This window comes from Myxocyprinus asiaticus, chromosome 34 (assembly GCF_019703515.2).
Source record: "Myxocyprinus asiaticus isolate MX2 ecotype Aquarium Trade chromosome 34, UBuf_Myxa_2, whole genome shotgun sequence".
NCBI classification, from domain to species: Eukaryota; Metazoa; Chordata; class Actinopteri; order Cypriniformes; family Catostomidae; genus Myxocyprinus; species Myxocyprinus asiaticus.
In genome coordinates, this window is record NC_059377.1 from 7,368,624 (window position 1) to 7,387,771 (window position 19,148).

Genomic DNA, 19,148 nt, shown 5'->3' on the forward strand with positions numbered 1-19,148 from the left:
TTTTACGACCCTGTTAGGCCTGCCTTTGTCTTCTATCTGAATACATGAGGCCCAACAGCGGTGGCCACCCCGCTCGGGTTGATGCATATGAGGCCGCTTCAGCACTGGCTCCAGACTCGAGTCCCGAGATGGGCATGGCGCCATGGGACACATCGCGTGGTCATCACGCCAGTCTGTCACTGTCGTTTCAGCCCTTGGACCGACCTCTCATTTCTACGGGCATGTGTTCCTCTAGAACTGGTCTCCAGGCACGTCGTGGTCACGACAGACGCCTCCAAAACGGGCTGGGGCGCTGTTTGCAAAGGGCATGCAGCCGCCAGCCTCCGGATGGGTCAGCGACTGCATTAGCACATCAACTGCCTCGAGTTGTTGGCAATTCCGCATGCCCTGCGGAGGTTCCGGCCGTTGATCCAGGGCAAACACATGTTAGTTCGGACAGATAACACGGCAATGGTAGCATATGTCAACCGCCAAGGCGGTCTGCGCTCTCGTTGTATGTCACAACTCACCCACCGTCTCCTCCTCTGGAGTCAGCAGCACTTCAAGTCGCTGTGAGCCACTCACATCTCAGGCAACCTCAACACTACAGCGGACGCGCTGTCACAGCAGGTTACCCTCAGGGAAGAGTGGAGACTCCACCCTCAGGTGGTCCAGCTGATTTGGAGTCGATTCGGACGGGCACAGGTGGACCTGTTCACCTCCCAAGAATCCTCCCACTGCCCACTCTGGTACGCCCTCACCGAGGCTCCCCTCAGCATAGATGCACTGGCACACAGCTGGCCCCCTGGCCTATGCAAATATGCGTTTCCCCAGTGAGCCTGCTTGCACAGACCCTGTGCAGGGTCAGGGAGGATGAGGAGCAGGTCATCCTGGTAGCACCCTACTGGCCCACCCAGACGTGGTTCTCAGACCTCACACTTCTCGCGACAGCCCCTGGTGAATTCCCCTGAGGAAGGACCTTCTTTCTCAGGGACGGGGCATCCTCTGGCACCCGCGACCAGACCTCTGGAATCTCCATGTCTGGTCCCTGGATGGGATGCAGAAGACCTAAGCGATCTACCACCTGCGGTGGTAGACACGTTCACTCAAGCTAGGGCCCCTTCTACGAGGTGCTTGTATGCCTTTAAGTGGCGTCTGTTCGCTAAGTGGCGTTCTTCCCGACGTGAAGACCACCAGAGATGCGCAGTCAGATCAGTGCTTTCCTTCCTGCAGGAGAGGTTGGAAGGGAGGCTGTCCCCTTCCACCTTGAAGGTGTACGTTGCCGCCATAGCAGCACACCACGACGCAGTCGACGGTAAGTCCTTAGGGAAGCACGACCTGATCATCAGGTTCCTAAGAGGCACCAGGAGGCTGAATCTCTTCAGACCGTGCCTTGTTCCCTCATGAGACCTCTCTGTAGTTCTTCAGGGTCTACAGAGAGCCCCTTTTGAGCCTTTGCAGTCAGCCAAGATTAAGGCACTCTCCTTGAAGACTGCCCTCCTGACTGCGCTCACTTCCATCAAGAGGGTAGGAGACCTGCAAGCAGTTCTCTGTCAGCAAAACGTGCCTGGAGTTCGGTCCGGGTTACTCTCATGTGATCCTGAGACCCCGACCGGGCTATGTGCCCAAGGTTCCCATGACGCCTTTTAGGGACCAGGTGGTGAACCTGCAAGCACTGCCCCAGGAGGAGGCAGACCCAGCCCTGTCGTTTCTGTGTCCGGTGCACGCTTTATGCATCTATTTGGATCGCACGCAGAGCTTTAGAAGCTCTGAGCAGCTCTTTGTCTGCTTTGGTGCACAGCACTAAATGAGTGGTTGCGAGCCAGCTCCTTTTATACCCGTATGTCCGGGGGAGTGGCATGCAAATTCCACTCGCCAATTCCCATTGGCCTTTTCTCAAAGATCAGAGGTGTTTGGGGCTCCCAAGGGCGACCCCTAGTGTCACTACATCGACACAACGTCTCGTTCCCTCCATCAGGGAACGGAGGTTACGAAAGTAACCAGGACGTTTGCAACCCTGCTTGTGTTCACTCATTTACAGGCTAATTTTTTTATGTTCTTACGTTACATAGCATGTTGCTAACAAAGCAAACAGTTCAATCTACAGTGACTGACACAAGTCTTGCTTTACATTCATTGGATAATTCTTGCATTCTTATGTGTTAAGTTGCATGTGGCTAGCTAAGCTAACAACTCAATCTAAAGACACAAAAGTCTTGCTTAACATTCCGTTGCTAATTCTTCTAACTAGCTAAGCTACTGTAAGTTGGTGTACAAGACCAGCTATGGTGGCTATAGCCAAGACCAGCAAACAACTTTTGGCTGGCTTAAGCTGTTTTTATCCCCAGCAGGGCCTATATTTACTAAGCTAATAAGTAAATTATCACATACATAACAGCACAACCTTTATTAACAAAAATTATTTGATACTTCTATTATATATAAATGTAATATAATTTACCTACTAGTTTAATGTAATAACACAAAGGCCATTCCATAACCAATTTTTTTGAGCATCATTTAAAAAAAAAAAAATTTACTTTCACATTTTTCAAGCCTTTTTATTATGTCTAATTCTATACAGATGAGAATTGTTTTACAAATTTATTGTAACATGAATTGTTAGCTTTAAAAACTTTTTTAGATTTAAAATGTTATGTTAATGTTTTGACAACAATCCCAGCTTCAGTGGACATAAGAACAGAATCATGAACATCTACGTAAATTATCTTCCAATTAAGAGAAAAGTAATCAATCATTAAAACATTTACATATTCCAGTGAGCAATCTTTTCTTCCTAAACTTCCTAAATCCTGAAAACACCTTCCACGAATATGATGCTCCTGCTGCACCTCCTGCCTTGCACACATCTGGTGGAATGCCTTCACTAAACACACACTGGATATCAACATGCACTTGATGATTGCATTTACTACTGTTATAAAGTGGTTAAAATTAAATAGACTTAAAAATAATTTGGTTACTAAAAGTCTGCTATAGATCAGACACACTATCTGTACTATAATATTCTTTGTGGCCTACTCTACTGTTTGAAGAATAGATTAAAATCTATCTTTGCTTACTTTCCACACCTTCTTTTTCATGTGTACTTTCTGTTGTCTTTTGCTGCCTGCAGAAGGTCTTTCTGTCCCTCAACAAATGATGGACATCAAAAATGTCCCTCTTGAATTCTACACAAGATATTTTGAAGTTAAGGTGTATCTGAAGTTCTGACTTCACCATTAACAATGATAACCTATTTTTTTTTTTTTTTTTTTTGGTGGATTTTTTCCCCCCTTTTCTCCCAATTTGGAATGCCCAATTCCCAATGTGCTTTTAAGTCCTTGTGGCCACATAGTGATTTGCCTCAATCCAAATCCCAGTTGCCTCCGTGTTTGAGACCGTCAACCGGCGCATCTTATCATGTGGCTTGTTGAGCGTGTTGCCACAGAGGCTTCACGCCATCCACTGCGGCATCCACGCTCAACTCACCACGTGCCCCACCGAGAACGAACCACATTATAATGACCACGAGGAGGTTACCCCATGTGACTCTACCTTCCCTAGCAACCAGGCCAGTTTGGTTGCTTAGGAGACCTGGCTGGAGTCACTCAGCATGCCCTGGGATTTGAACTAGCGAACTAACGAACTCCAGGGGTGGTAGCCAGCGTCTTTTACTACTGAGCTACCCAAGCCCCCGACAACCTATTTCTTTGGCCAGACCAGAGATGCTCCATGTGACTAAACACACATTCACAGTAAGCACTGGCCACAGGAATTGAAGAGATGTACGAGAAAATCTTGAATAATTCCGTTGCTTATTTTTCTTAGCTGAAGATTAATGCTCTTTTCTTCTCTGGGCTTGCATCCTTGGGGATGAAGGAAATTGCCTCATTCAGTACACCAACAACATGTTAGAGTTTGTCCTCATTAATTCCAAGGTCATGTTCTGTTGCTAGGCTCTCTATTTCGTTCCACAGTAAGGCACCATCAAGATGTAAACAGTTTACTTTGATCAACAGTGAGTCCTCAAAATTAAAGTTGTCCTCCAAGTACTTAACTGCTCTGATAAAGAAATTGTCAGCCAGCATTCTGAAATGTTCTTGTTCTCTTGACCGAAGACTTCTCAGTGCAATCTTGATTTTGGCTCCATAGAACTTGTCAGATTGAAGAGAGATGAGCTGGTTTCATAGATGGCTCATTATGGAGTGAAGATCAAAAATTGATGCAGTCTGTCTCCAGCTTTCGAATGGCAGAATCAAATTCCTGCATTATGTTGTGCGTGAACAATAAAAACGTTTCAGAGATTGTAGCTGCATTCTCACTGCTCTCCACAGCATCAGCATCAGCACACCCAGCCATGAACTTCCAGAAGATGGCTGGACAGTCGGGCCCAGTGACAGAAAATTTGACTTTAGTGCTGGCAAGCATTCTAGAATCCATTGAATGGCAGGCAAAAGAGAGCCATTGTGTAGGCACGTGTCTCAATATGTCTTTGTACAGAGTCGAGGTGCACTCGCAACATTCTCTCAAAGTTTCAGCTTTCTTTGCAGAGCATGAAAACTTGCTATAGACTTTGAGAACAGATGCTTCCACATCAAATCCTGCTGCTCTCAGTACTCAGTTAGCGGTTTTGAGTGTGTTGTGTATAACATGACATTTACAGTTTCCTTTGCGAATTTTGGGATTGAGGTCCTTATACTTCTGATAAAAAGAGTTGTGTTTCCTGTAATTGTCAGATGCATTGTCTATGCCATAAGTGCTGGTCTTACTAACAGACAACCCATTACGTGTTGTAATATCAATGAGTTGTTGATAAATTGATCGTCTCATCTGAATCATCGTAAAAATCAAACAGACCATAAATGATGCCCTCTGTCTCTTTAAAATACTGAACAGTATATGGAAAAAGTTTCACATTACCAGAGTTTGATGTGCCTGAACACACTCCGAAAAAGGCAGTGGTTTTGAGTTCCTCTGATAAGTTCCTCTGGCTATACGGAGCCAAGACATTTTGCCCAAGAGCTTCGCTTTTAGTTTGCCCACAAGCCATTTTGGTGGCAATGTTTGAGTCATTAAAAATCACTGCACTGACCTTTGCAGCACGATCAGTTGAGAGATAGCTATGTCCATGTTGAACTCAGAAATGAATGTCCATGCTGAAATGTCAGTTCAGCTACTGTGATTTTGTCTTGTTCAGACAAACCTTTTTTTGTTACAAACGCTGTAATTGTTCATTTTCATTTCTCTTTCATCAGACGTTTATGTCTGTCTCTTTTCGTGTAAGCATCAATAGCCCCTCTCCCTTCATATTTAACACTAATTTTAGTGGGACAAATTTGGCACATCGCCGAATACTGATCATGTGGAGTAGACCTTAACCATTCAACGTAACGCTCGTCCTTTTCTCATTCTTTGCTGTATGATGCAAAACGTTTCAGTTTTTTGCCTGGATGTTTACTTTATAGGCCTATTTTTTCACTATGCTCTTCGTCTGTCTCACCACCCATTTTCACAGCATCTTCGATTTAACCAAACCGCCAAAAACCTTCCCAAAATAGTTACGTTACATATGCTACGTAAAGGATATTCGTAGAGGGGCGGGGGTTAAATAGACAAAACAGTCTGTTAACCTCCCACAAGCAATACTAATGCATAAACATCTGAAAATGCTAAAATTCCAGGATAATTTGCATAATAATTTATATAATAATAATGATAATTTTTTTCCAGGACAGACAATCAAAATCCGGGATTGTCCAGGAAAATCATGGATGGGTGGTTACGCTACTAATAAGGACAAAAATTCATATCACTCATCAATATTGGGTGAATTCATACCTTGATAATTAGCTGTAAATATTTCATATCACAACCCTTAAGTCTTTGAATAAAAATATATTTATTCAGTATATTATGAAAAATGTCCTTCCCTGTTACATTTTTTTCCCAAGGTTGTCTTAAAGGTTGGTGAAATTGCCACAAACTTCATTAAATACACTGACAAACTGTTTCAGATTGTATCTTGAAAAACACTAGTTAATAAAACACATTTTCTGAAACTGTTTTTTAAAATAACCAAATAATTTTTTTTCCAGAAACAAACCACTTAGTAACGCCTTGGCAACAACCTATATCACTCTAGCAATGCCAGGTAACCACAAAGAAAACCCTAGCACCCACCTAGCAACTACCAGAACACCCTTGTAACCACTTAGAAATGCCATAGCAACCATGTACTGTAGAACATTTTAGAAACCTCATAGCAATGTCCTGGCAAAACCCATATCACCCTAGCAATGCCAGGTATCCACCAGAAACACCCTTGCACCACCCTAGTAACCACTTGGTAATGCCCTAGCAACCATGTTTTGTAGAACATCTTAGCGACCTCATAGATATGCCCTGGCAAAAACCCATATCATCCTAGTAATGCCAGGTAACCACCAGGGAAACTCTAGCACTTACCTAGCAACTACCAGAACACCCTAGTAAACACTTAGTTACATCCTAGCAACCATGTAATGTAGAATATTTTAGCGACCACAAAGCAGTGCCCTGGCAACAACCCATATTACCCTAGCAATGCCAGGTAACCATCAGGAACACCATAGCACCACCCTAGCAACCACTTAGTAACACCCTTGCAACCATGTACTGTAGAACATCTTAGCGTCCACATAGCAATGCCCTGGCAACAACCCATATCACCCTAGCAATGCCAGGCAACCACCAGGAACAACCTAGCATCCGCCTAGCAACTAACAGAACATCATAGTAACCACTTAGTAACGCCCTAGCAACCATGTACTGTAGAACATTTTAGCGACCGCATAGCAATGCCCTGGCAACAACACAAAACATCCTAACAACGCCCCAGGATCCAACAAGAACACACTAGCAACCACCCATATTACCTGAGATATGCCTGGTAACCATCATGAACACCCTAGCTCCCACCTTAGTTACACCTTAGCAACCATGTACTTTAGAACACCATAGTGACCACATGTCAACACCCTAGAAACCACCCAGAAAACTGTAACAATCACCTAGGACCACAAAGAATCCCTTAGCAGCATCATAGCAGGGCATTGCTATGCGACACCCGACATACAACTACACTCTAGCACTGTGGCAGCGAGGTTTGCACAAACAAACACCACTCACATTTTCATCAGAAATCCCTGCTAAAAAAGACCAGCATTGCTGGTCACCGGCTTATGTTGTGTTTTGGGTGCTGGTCATCCAGCAAGGGATGCTGGTATTCTGGTAACCCTACCAGGCTTTTAAACTAGCTTAACCAGCTTCATAAAAAAGACCATGCTGGACAACCAGCTTCACCAGCTAGGTTTTTGCTGGTGAAAAGCATTGCTATGTGGGTCCACCAGCTAGACCACCACTAACAAGCCTAGGAATTGCATGCTGGTTAAGCTGGTCTTTGTAGCAGGGATTGTACAAATCTAGTTATCTTTGCAGTCATCTCTGTTTTAAATCTTCATCTTTGTATTTGTCTAGGCACCAACTATGATTTCACATTCAATGTGAAGTTTTACCCTCCCGATCCAGCTCAGCTATCAGAGGACATCACCAGGTTGATATCACTTCCATTTTGTGATGTTAGTGGTGCACAAATTACACACTTTTAATGTTCCCTGTCCCTTATGTCAAAATCCAGACACATACATTGCTCATTGATGTTAATTCTAATCTCCAATACTTGCCAGATTAAAAATCATTAATAAAATGGCGAGTCTCCTGCTGTTACCTACCAAGTGTGCAAGTTATTCTCTAGACAGTTTCATTATCACACTTGTAAATTACAAAAGCCCTTTTACTCTGAATAATTACGGCAGCACACTGACATCATCTTTTCCTTTTTCTGTTGTTTTCATGTAGTTTTAAACTGAACTGTATATTACATGTTCCAGCAAATCCTGTCGTCAAGAGCGGTCGCCTGCCCTGCTCTTTCGAGATCCTGGCTTTGTTGAGCTCATACACCCTGCAGTCTGAACTTGGCAAGGACGACCCAGCGGTCCATGGCACCGACTACACCAAAGAGTTTCACTTGATCCCAGGACAGACACAATAGCTCGAGGAGAAAGTCATAGAGTTTGACCGCACTTACAGGTGATCATAACAGATTCTGGTTGGCAATATGGTGATAATTTTGATTCATGTTAAGGGTGGCACAAGCTCCCAAGTGACATTAGTGATGGATCATGATAAAACAGTGGGTCTCATTCAGTAACACTGTACTGTACGTCACCAACAGTGCGTAAAACCTGTGTACAAATGTTTTTACATAGAAATCATGGTTCATTAACTCAAAGCAGTAAATCACACATACAAAAAAAGACTCATGGTGGCCGTAGAAATACTGCATTTTAACAAACAACTGTTCATGAAAAGCTGAAAAACTGTACAGTTAGTTTGGATATTTTAGCCTCTTTGAGACAGACCTTGTGTTTATAAATTTATGATGCTTTTCTGTAGGTCTATGAGTCCAGATCAAGCTGATATGATGACAAAAACTTGCCATGTACGGGCTTGACCTCCACCAGGCTGTAGGGCTTTACTTGTGGTTTAGATCAGTGTTACTATCAGAAATAATTAATTATTATTTCTGTAGTTATTAATTAATATTTAAATTAATCAATTGAATCTAACTCATTAAAACCTCATATGGGGCTCCAGTAAATGTAGTGTGCTACGTTTAGGAGCAAGTTTGGTTATTAGCAATAATTAATAATTATCAAAGATAGTTATTAATTATTAAAATCAATAGAACATTGATGAGAATCAATGTTAGCTTTTTTAATCCTTAAATCAACAGTTATCAAAGATAATCGTTAATTGTTAACAACGATGAAACATTAATTAAAATTAATACTAGCTTATTGACCATTCAAATTCAATCATCAAAGATAATTATCAATTATCAAAAATCAATAGAATATTAATAAGGATTAACATTGACGGGGCACCACCCTGAAATCAGGGACTAATAACCGAATAGTAAAACAGTCTCAATATTAGATTGTTTTCTTAGGAAAATCGACATCCGAAGAATATCGATTTTCGGGAAAAAAAAAACAATGAATGAAGGTTTGAATCCGAGCACTGACATCCCGTCAGCATGACACAGGCGTATGCAAAACAAACCAAAACACTTCTCTTTGTAATATAAACAAAAGTTTATTTATGCAGTAATATCAATTAATAATTAATACAATGCAGTCAATAAACTTCCGACTTACAACTACAAACTAAACAGTGATATGATTAGATATGGAAATAAAAATAATTCTATAACACATAGGGTGTGTGTGTGTGACAGTGTGTGTAAGGAGGGACGCGCACAAAATAGCGGACGTGACTCTCATGGAGAGTATGTCACGTGAGACTTCCGGCCAGGGAATATGACCGCGAATGGGGGCGGAGATGGCGTCTACCAGTTACCGCGTATATCCGCTTGTACGATAGCTTAGGGACAAAGCTGGGCTTTAGCATTTAAGCTATCTACGAGCCAAAGTGTGTGCCAGAATGTTTGTGAGGGGTCGCGTGCCTGCGTGTGTGTGTGTGTGTGTGTGTGTGTGTGGTTAGTACGAGAGAGAGAGAAATGTCGGCCCTAAAGCTGATTTCGCGATCGTGGGAGAGAAAGCAGCTGTTTAGTTCATCGCTCAGAGACGCGGTGGACGGCTCGTAAACAGTACTTTGACTATTTAGTGGATGAACTCAGTTGCTGTCTCACCCGCCATGGCGAAATTGCACAACAATCCAATTTGGTTGGACCACAATACAGCAAAACAAATTCGTGATAATTAATACCCTGAGTATTAATAATGAGCGGACATGGCGGTCCGTAAACTGTATAAGAAAACCTTGAAACACAAGAATAACACACTATAACATTCTATCTCTGCCCAGATGTAACCTCTTACTTGAATCGCATGAGGACACAAGTAGAATGTGTTTTCCTCCGTCCTTTAACTTTGACCCGGTTCCTTGAGGCTCGTGTGATGACGGGAGGCCGTTTCCTCGCTCTGTTGGCGGGCGGTACGGGTGTTGATTGTCAGCGGGCGGTATGGTGTTGATTCTCGGCGGGCTGGCGGAGAACTCAGAAATGTCGACTTGATTGAAGATGGAAGAGAAATCTTTAATCTCTTCACTTCTGTAGGCAAACGGATGAAGATGCGAATTGCTTGGCAGTCTCCTTCGGATCCGTTAGAGTGTTTGGTTGAACACAGAGTAATCTCAACTCGTCCAGCGAGATGGAGATTGTATGGCTACAGTTTCAAGTTGGACATTACTTCCTTGTGCCACGAGGTTGCACCGTAGAGCAGCAAAAAACCTATGTCTATATTCGGTGAACAAAGTCGCTGGAAGCAACTTACGAAACATTTCAGAGGTATTTCAACTCCTGATGATGTCATGTTTGAGGGACGTTCTGTTGTGTGCCTCATCCAATAGGAGTTGAGAGTTCGATCCTTTAGTGAGCAAGGCTTCATGGATTTGTAGTCTGTTTTGGACTCCCTTTGTTTGATTTTGGCGCGATTTTTATCAGTAAAATTTACGACATGGAATGTGTGGGGGCTGAGTTAGGTTTTACGACTTGTGTTAGGCCTGCCTTTGTCTTCTATCCGAATACATGAGGCCCAACAAGGCAAAGGTACAGTATATCAACAGAGAGCACTTTCAATAAATAGTATAATAAATAAATACTTTTCTAAATAAGTTTAAAATAAAATTTTACAAATAATAAAATAATAATAATAATATTCCAGAATGGGTAACAGGGTTCTTATATCAACAATTCCTACAAATATAAGACAATAAAAGAAAATATTTTGATATTTTTTTTTGGCAAAAACTTTAATAATAATTGAAAATTTTAATAATAATTGAGTGTTAAAAAATGAGAAAATGAAATTAGATTTTTAAAGGGATAGTTCACCCAGAAATAAAATTCTTTCATCATTTACTCACCCTCATGCCATCCCAGATGTTTGTTTTTTCTTCTGCAGAACAGAAACAAAGATTTTTAGAAGAATATTTCAGCTCTGTTTGTCCATACAATGCAAGCGAATGGTGGCCAGAACTTTGAAGCTACAAAAAGCACATAAAGGCAGCAGAAAAGTAATCCATAAGACTCCAGTGGTTAAATCCATATCTTCAGAAGTGATATAATAGGTGTAGGTGAAAACAGATCAATATTTAAATCTGTTTTTACCATAAATTCTCCTCCCTGCCCAGTAGGTGGCGATAAGCACAAAGAATGTGAATCACCAAAAACAAAAGAAGAAGATGTGAAAGTGAAGATTGATAGTAAAAAAGGACTTAATCATTATTATTAATATGTTTCTCATTCACACCTATCATCCTATCATACCTATCGCTTCTGAATACATTGATTTAATAACTGGAGTCTTATGGATTACTTTTCTGCTGCCTTCATGTGCTTTTTGGAGTTTCAAAGTTCTGGCCACCATTCACTTGCATTGTAAGGACCTACAGAGCTGAAATATTCTTCTAAAAATCTTTGTTTGTGTTCAGCAGAAGAAAGTCATATACATCTGGGATGGCATGAGGGTTAGTAAACGATGAGATAATTTTCTATCCCTTCAACATTTATTCTTGTCATGCTGTTAAAAGTGCCCAAAGATGTCACAATGTTAGAATTTTTTCACCTTGTTACACTTGTGGTGTTCCTGGTCAAAAATGACCAGCCTCTTACAAATTGCATTTAAATCTCTAATTATGCCATATTATCACCAAACATTGGATTCAATCTTTTTGTCAACTTGTTTTCTTTCAATCAGCACAGGCTTTGTTTTTCTTTTTTGGAACTTATTGATATTGATCGTAGCACTCATTGACCTGAGCTTATGCACCTCTGTTTTTGAGTTAAAAAAGCATTATTTGTATTATTTGGATAATTTTGGCAATATTAAATAAAATATGAAAATATTCTGTACAATTTATCACACTAGTGTGCTTTAATGTTTAAACAGGAAGTTTGTTTTGAAATGCTTTTATTTTGTACAAAATGGCACAAAGTCACACTTGTGGTGTTCCTGGTCAAAAATGACCGGCCATTGAAAATGAATGGGGGAGATTAAAAATAAGAGAAAAATGTTGTGTTCAGGAACATGTTCATCATGTTCATGTTCACATATGTGCATGTGTGCTTGCAAACATAAAGGCCTCGGACCAGTGCACCTGCACATTAACACACACACATGTGCACTAACACACATGCACACGCACACACAAACACACACATGGCCTAAACCTATTTACACATTAACACTGTCATATAAAGAAAATTTCATGGAACAAAAATACCAACATTGTTCAAATTTCTGTTATATTTTCTAATCAACAACAAACCAAATCAATGAACACCTGGTGGTTTTGTGTCCTCATGCACGTGACTGACAATAGCTTTTTGCATGTGCCTCGCAAATGTGTGCTCTGCATTTGAAACACACAATTCTTGATGAAAGAATGATTATAAAAGAAAGATTCTATTGGAGAGGGGTCACTGTGGCAGGTTTAAGTGGTTTACAAGGACTTTTTTTAAGGTGACAAACTACAATTACAAGGGTATTATGCTATAAATGTGGTTTATGAGGACATTTCTAATGTTCCCATAATTCAAATCGCTTAAAAAACATACTAAACGATGTTTTATTGAAAATGTAAAAATGCACCATAGTAAAAAAAAGTTTTTTGTGAGGGTTAGGTTTAGGGGTAGGGTTAGGGTATAGAATCTATAGTTCGTACAGTATAAAAATCATTATGTCTATGGAGAGTCCTCATAATGATAGCTGCACCAACATGTGTGTGCGTGCATGTGTGTGTGTGTATTTGTATGTGTGTGTGGTAATGTTGGAAGGATGAATAGATGTTGGATGCAGTTCAGGGTAGGATAAAGTTAATCATGTAATTCATGTAATGAAAAATGTAATCAAGCATGTAATACTCAAAAGAGTTTGTGCGTGTACGTGAGCATGTGTGTGTGTTTGTGTGTGTGTGCGCGCATGTGTGTTATTAAGCATGTGTGTGTGTGTATGTGTGTGTGCACAGGTCTGAGGACTTTATGTTTGCAAGTACACATGCACATATGTGAACATGAACATGCTCCTGAACACTCAATTTTTCTCTTATTTTTGATCTCCCTCATTCATTTTCAATGCTGGTCATTTTTGACCGGGAACACCACAAGTGTGACTTTGTGCCATTTTGGTGATAATATAGCATAATGACAGATTTATAAGCAATTTTTATAGGCAGGTCATTTTTGACCGGGAACACCACAAGTGTGAATTTGTGCCATTTTGTACAAAATAAAAGCATTTCAAAACAAACTTTCAACATTAAAACACACTAGTGTGCTAAATAGTACAGAATGTTTTCATATTTTATTCAATACTGGCAAAATTATCCACAAATAATGTTATTTTTCACTCAAAAACTGAGGTGCATAAGCTCAGGTAAATGAGGCCTACGATCAATAAGCTCCAAAATGAAATACAAAACCTGTGCTAATTGAAAGGAAACAAGTTAACAAAAATATCTAATCTAATATTTAGTGATAATATAGAATAACGAGAGATTTATAAGCAATTTTTAATAGGCAGGACATTTTTGACCAGGAACACCAAATTAGGTAAAAATGTCAACACAGCACAGGGGTTAAAAACAGTAGAGGTTCATCATATTTGTAGATGATTAATAATATAGAACTATATTTTAAAGACTGCAGCAGTGTACAGTGATTTAAAATGCATTAAATTACACACTGCAGTTACAGACTTTGGACAAAGTGTCTTTTCCAGGCATTGAAAAAAGCTCCTCCTTTATGTAACGTCATGAATTTCAGTTGTCATAAAGATATCAGTTTGACACAAGAGTTAAATGTACTTCATGTATCACATGAGCAGAGTGCTTGTGTCTATCCTGACTAAAAGCATTGTGTGGCCTGTCAATGCTCAGATTTAGCTGCTGAAACCAGGTCAATCTGTTTGCATCAAGCCATGATTTAAATAAATTATGGATTTCACTATTTTTAAAGAAAGGGCAGGGACTCCCCTTAGTGGTTGAGATGTGTGATTACAAAACCACTGTTGAAATTCTAGGGCTATGTTTGGGAATGGCATATTACCATACTACTCGTACTATTTCTGCAATATCCAATGTTTATAGTACTGTGCAAAAGTTTTAGGCACTTGTGAAAAATGTTGCATAGTGAGGATGTCTTCAAAAATAATGACATAAATAGTTTTCATTTATCACTTAATGTCATACAAAGACCAGTAAACAAAAAAAAAAAGCTAAATCAATATTCGGTGTGACCACCTTTGCCTTTAAAACAGCACCAATTCTCCTAGGTACACCTGGACACAGTTTTTCTTGGTTGTTGGCAGAGAGGATGTTCCAAGCTTCCTGGAGAATTTGCAACAGATCTTCTATCTATTTAGGCTGTCTCAATTGCTTCTGTCTCTTTATGTAATCTCAGACAGACACGATGTTCAGTGGGGGGCTTTGTGGGGGCCATGACATCTGTTGCAGGGCTCCCTGTTCTTCTATTCTAATCTTTTCTATTTGCAAAAGTAATGTTTGGGAGTCTAACATTTATATTTCCTACTGACACACTAAAACTGAAGAAATAATCCACCATCTTAAGACAAATGCTTTTGTGAAACATCTTATGTGCCTAAGACATTTGCACAGTACTGTACATGTAATACTGTATTCAGCAATTCAATGCACTAAACATAACCCTTCTATTTCCATGTGTGACAAATAAACTGTAAGTAATATCAGCCACATTTTTTTTTTTTATTTCTTTCTCAACTCATTTTTGTCTGAACCACCAAAAATTAAAAACACAAAGTAATAATATACAGTATGTTTCTGAGATTCAGGCCACTCACTGAACTAAATTCTGCAAAATGCATACCGTTTCACGTACTACTTAAAAAATAAAAAATGAAATGTATGTAATACACAGTATATAATGTATAGTATGCAATAAGCAGTATTCTAGTATTCAATTCCAAAAATAATTTGGATTTCAGAAACAAACATTTTGAAAACCTGATCTGTGATTGGTCAAGACAAGAACTGATATCTGTAATGAGCATTTGCCTTTTCCATGATTTCTCTCAGGATCTGGATGGGGTGGATATAATGTTGGGGGTTTGCTCCAGTGGTCTGATGGTGTATAAAGACAAAATGAGGATTAATCGTTTCCCCTGGCCCAAAGTTCTCAAAGTCTCCTACAAACGCAGCAGTTGCTTTATCAAGATCCGTCCGTCTGACGTATGTGTGCACACACTTAAACACACACGGCTTATTCTTATGAAAAACTGAATTTATTCAGGTCATGCTAGGTTTTTTTTTTTTTTTGTTTGTTTGTTTTTTTTTTAAATGAAGGATTTCATTTGTTTTGTTTTTGAACATGAAGAGAGAAGTCTGAAATGATTTTAAACATTAATTTTACAAAAATTATGCTAAATGAATAAATGTAATTTTATGACATATTTGAAAACATTTTCTTTACATTATCCTTACATTTTTTTAGATATTTTCTGGAATATTAATAGATAAAATCTCATCTACGCAACAACAACAAAACTCAAAAGACATTAAAAGCTAATTATATATATATATATATATATATATATATATATATATATATATATATATAAATATATATATAAAAACATTTATTTTTAATTTATATGTAAAAATAAACTAAAACAATAAAGAGACTCTAAAAATATTTAACAATAATTATTTCATATTTACTTATTTTATTTCTTCAGTTTTAACAATTATTTTATTATATTATCCATATAAACTTCAAAGTTATTTTACATTAAAAATAAATAAATAAATAAATTAAATTGTAATGAGAAATCAACTGCAAAATTCTGTAAAAATAAACAGCAAAATATTAATTCCTGATCTTTTTTATATGTACAAGAAGGAATAATGTACAGATTTTGCTGTTTCGGAAGGAAATTGGTACTTTAATTCACCAAAGTGGCATTCAGCTGATCACAAAGTATGGTCAGGACATTACTGATGTGAATAACAGCACCATCACGTCTTTTTTTTTTATCAAATCTAGACAGACCCCATTTCCAGCAGCAATCACTCCAACACCTTATCCTTGAGTAATCATGCTAAATTGCTAATGTGGTACTAGAAAATCACTTGCCATTTTATCACAGTTGAAAGCTATTTGGTTCGTTAAATGAAGCTTAACATTGTCTTTGTGTTTGTTTTTGAGTTGCCACAGTATGCAATAGACTGGCATGTCTTAAGGTCAATATAAGGTCAAAAATGGCAAAAAATTAACAGCTTTCTCTAGAAACTCGTCTGTCAATCACTTCATACAAAGGTGTACACTACAGTCTTCAAAGACAAAGGACAACTGGCTCTAACAAGGACAGAAAGAGATGTGGAAGGCCAGATGTACAACTAAACAAGAGGATAAGTACATCAGAGTCTCTAGTTTGAGAAATAGACACCTCCCTCACATGTCCTCAGCTGACAGCTTCATTGAATTCTACCCGCTCAACACCAGTTTCATGTACAACAGTAAAGAGAAGACTCAGGGGTGCAGGTCTAATAGGAAGAATTGCAAAGAAACTTTTGAAACAAAAAACAAAACAAAAAGAAAAGGTTAGAGTGGGCAAAGAGACACAGACATTGGACAACAGATAATAGGAAATGAGTGTTATGGATCTTAACCCCATTGAGCTTTTGTGGGATCAGCTAGGCTGTAAGGTGTATGAGAAGTGCCCGACATGACAGCCACATCTATGGCAAGTGCTACAGGAAGCGTGGGGTGAAATGTCACCTGAGTATCTGGACAAACGGACAGCTAGAATGCCAAGGATCTGCAAATCTGTCATTGCTGCACATGCAGGATTTTTTGATGAGAACTCTTTGAAGTAGTTTAAGAAGTTCTGACTTTTTTTTTTTTCAAATTGTAATAGTAATTTTTCACATTATTAATGTCCTGACTATACATTGTGATCAGTTGAATGCCACTTTGGTGATTAAAAGTACCAATTTCTTTCCATAAGAGCAAAATCTGTACATTATTCCAAACTTTTGGCCACCACTGTACATTTACATGTATATGTTTTGTTTTATATAACAGTAGCGCCATCGACTTTAAACTGCCCAACTATAAGGCTGACAAGAAACTGTGGAAAGTGTGCGTGGAGCATCACACATTCTTTAGGTATGGATACCAAACAATACATTAGCTTACAAATGCATTTGACATATTCACTTATTTAAAGGGGACATAACCTGCTCTGTAGCATTTTATTATCCACATATAATATCAGTCAAGGTTTCTTGCAACAACAAAAAAAATAATAATAATTTAGGTTTACATGACCATCGTGCTGTCTTTTTATGCACCATTAACAGTGCACCTTTTTGAGTCACCTTCAAAAGTCTGTAGTACCATTCCAGTAGTTCACCTGAAAGAGAAAGCTGACTGTAGAAGAAAGTTTATGCTAATGCCCACTATACTACACTGAAACGCAATACATATTTGCCTTATGTTATGAATTGCATTCTGACACATTGAAAAAACACAATGTGTGTTTCTGTTCATCGAATTAAACAGGATGTAGTTGCTACTGTACCTTAAAGAGTTCTATGTAATGACCTCTGTTATGATTGCTGACCTCCATGTACTGGGATAATGCACACAGTTGGTCATCAGTGAGGGCCAGGTTGCTGAATACTGATTAGGCGTTGATATGTAAATGTGGGAGGTCAAGTGTTAATTGTTTGTTTTTATAAATGGATATTAGTACTCGTACATTATCAGATGTAAACAATCTCTTCTGTCTCAGGTTGACGTCCACAGAGGTGGCCACCACTCCCAGGAAGTTCCTGGCTCTGGGATCAAAGTTTCGCTACAGCGGGCATACTCAGGCTCAGACCCATCAGGCCAGCTCCATGACTGACCCATTTTCAGTGCTCAGCTTGTAAGAGGGCATCCCGTAGCTTAGATGGAGGTATGTTAATATCTATGTCATTTCATTTTGCATTATTCTTTACATTTGCTTTTTCAATAGAGTGCAATAGTGAATGCTGTGGTTCCGGGAAAAAAATTAATAAATCATTTTCTCCATAAGGATAAAAAAAAAACTTAAATAAATGGCCTTTTAAATAAAAATCCCTTAACCAATCCAACCAGCTATGAGATAAAATACAATATTTCAAGAAAAAGCAAAAAAAACATTTGAAAATCAGAAAAGAGATTAAGGTACAAGACTGTACTAATTCATTTTTTTGAGTGAATGAACTACAATCCCATTGTGAATGACGTAAATGAAAAACGTTCTGGTTACTTGCGTAACCTCCGTTCCCTGATGGAGGGAACGAGACGTTGTGTCGATGTAGTGACACTTGGGGTCACTCTTGGGAGCCTGAGACATCTCTGGTCTTTGATAAAAGGCCAATGAAAATTGGCGAATGGTATTTGCATACCACTCCCCTGGACATACGGGTATAAAAGGAGCTGGTATGCAACCACTCATTCAGGTTTTATGCTGAGGAGCCGAGACAAGGTCCCGGCCATTTCAGAGGGTAGTTCAGCATTGTGGCAGGAGGGACACAACGTCTCGTTCCCTCCATCAGGGAACGGAGGTTACACAAGTAACCAGGACGTTCCCTATCTGTCACTCACTCGACGTTGTGTCGATGTAGTGACACTAGGGGTCCCTATATAAAACGCCGCAACTGGCTGAACTGTGTTACGTGAACTGGCGGTGTGTGACGGGCAGACCACTGTGTGCCTCGTAGCCAGCGCACCAGGCTGACATGTAATCTCCCCCAACACTGTTATGAGTGTCGAATGGCCCTTTGGGACAAGTCGACTACCCAAAGGATAGAGACGGGCTAGCCCAGTCGTGGCCTCTTTTTTGGGGAGTGGAAAAAAAAAGGGGGAGTAACCGACTGGGCCGACCAGGTCTAGTTGGGGGGGTGTCCCTCCCAAGGAGAGGACAAGGGGAGGACACCGCGGAGAGGGGGCAGTATTTAAGTGGAAATACGTCACATGGTTTTGCTGAGCTATGTCAGAAGTATGCCATGTGGAGAAGTCCCATGGTAGGTCCTACCCT

The 19,148-nt window shown here is 39.6% G+C and overlaps 1 pseudogene; it reads left to right on the forward strand.

Moving 5' to 3' along the window:
- The window catches only part of LOC127424786 (protein 4.1-like), a 37,621-nt pseudogene that overhangs the window by 13,408 nt on the left and 5,065 nt on the right, over positions 1-19,148 (forward strand).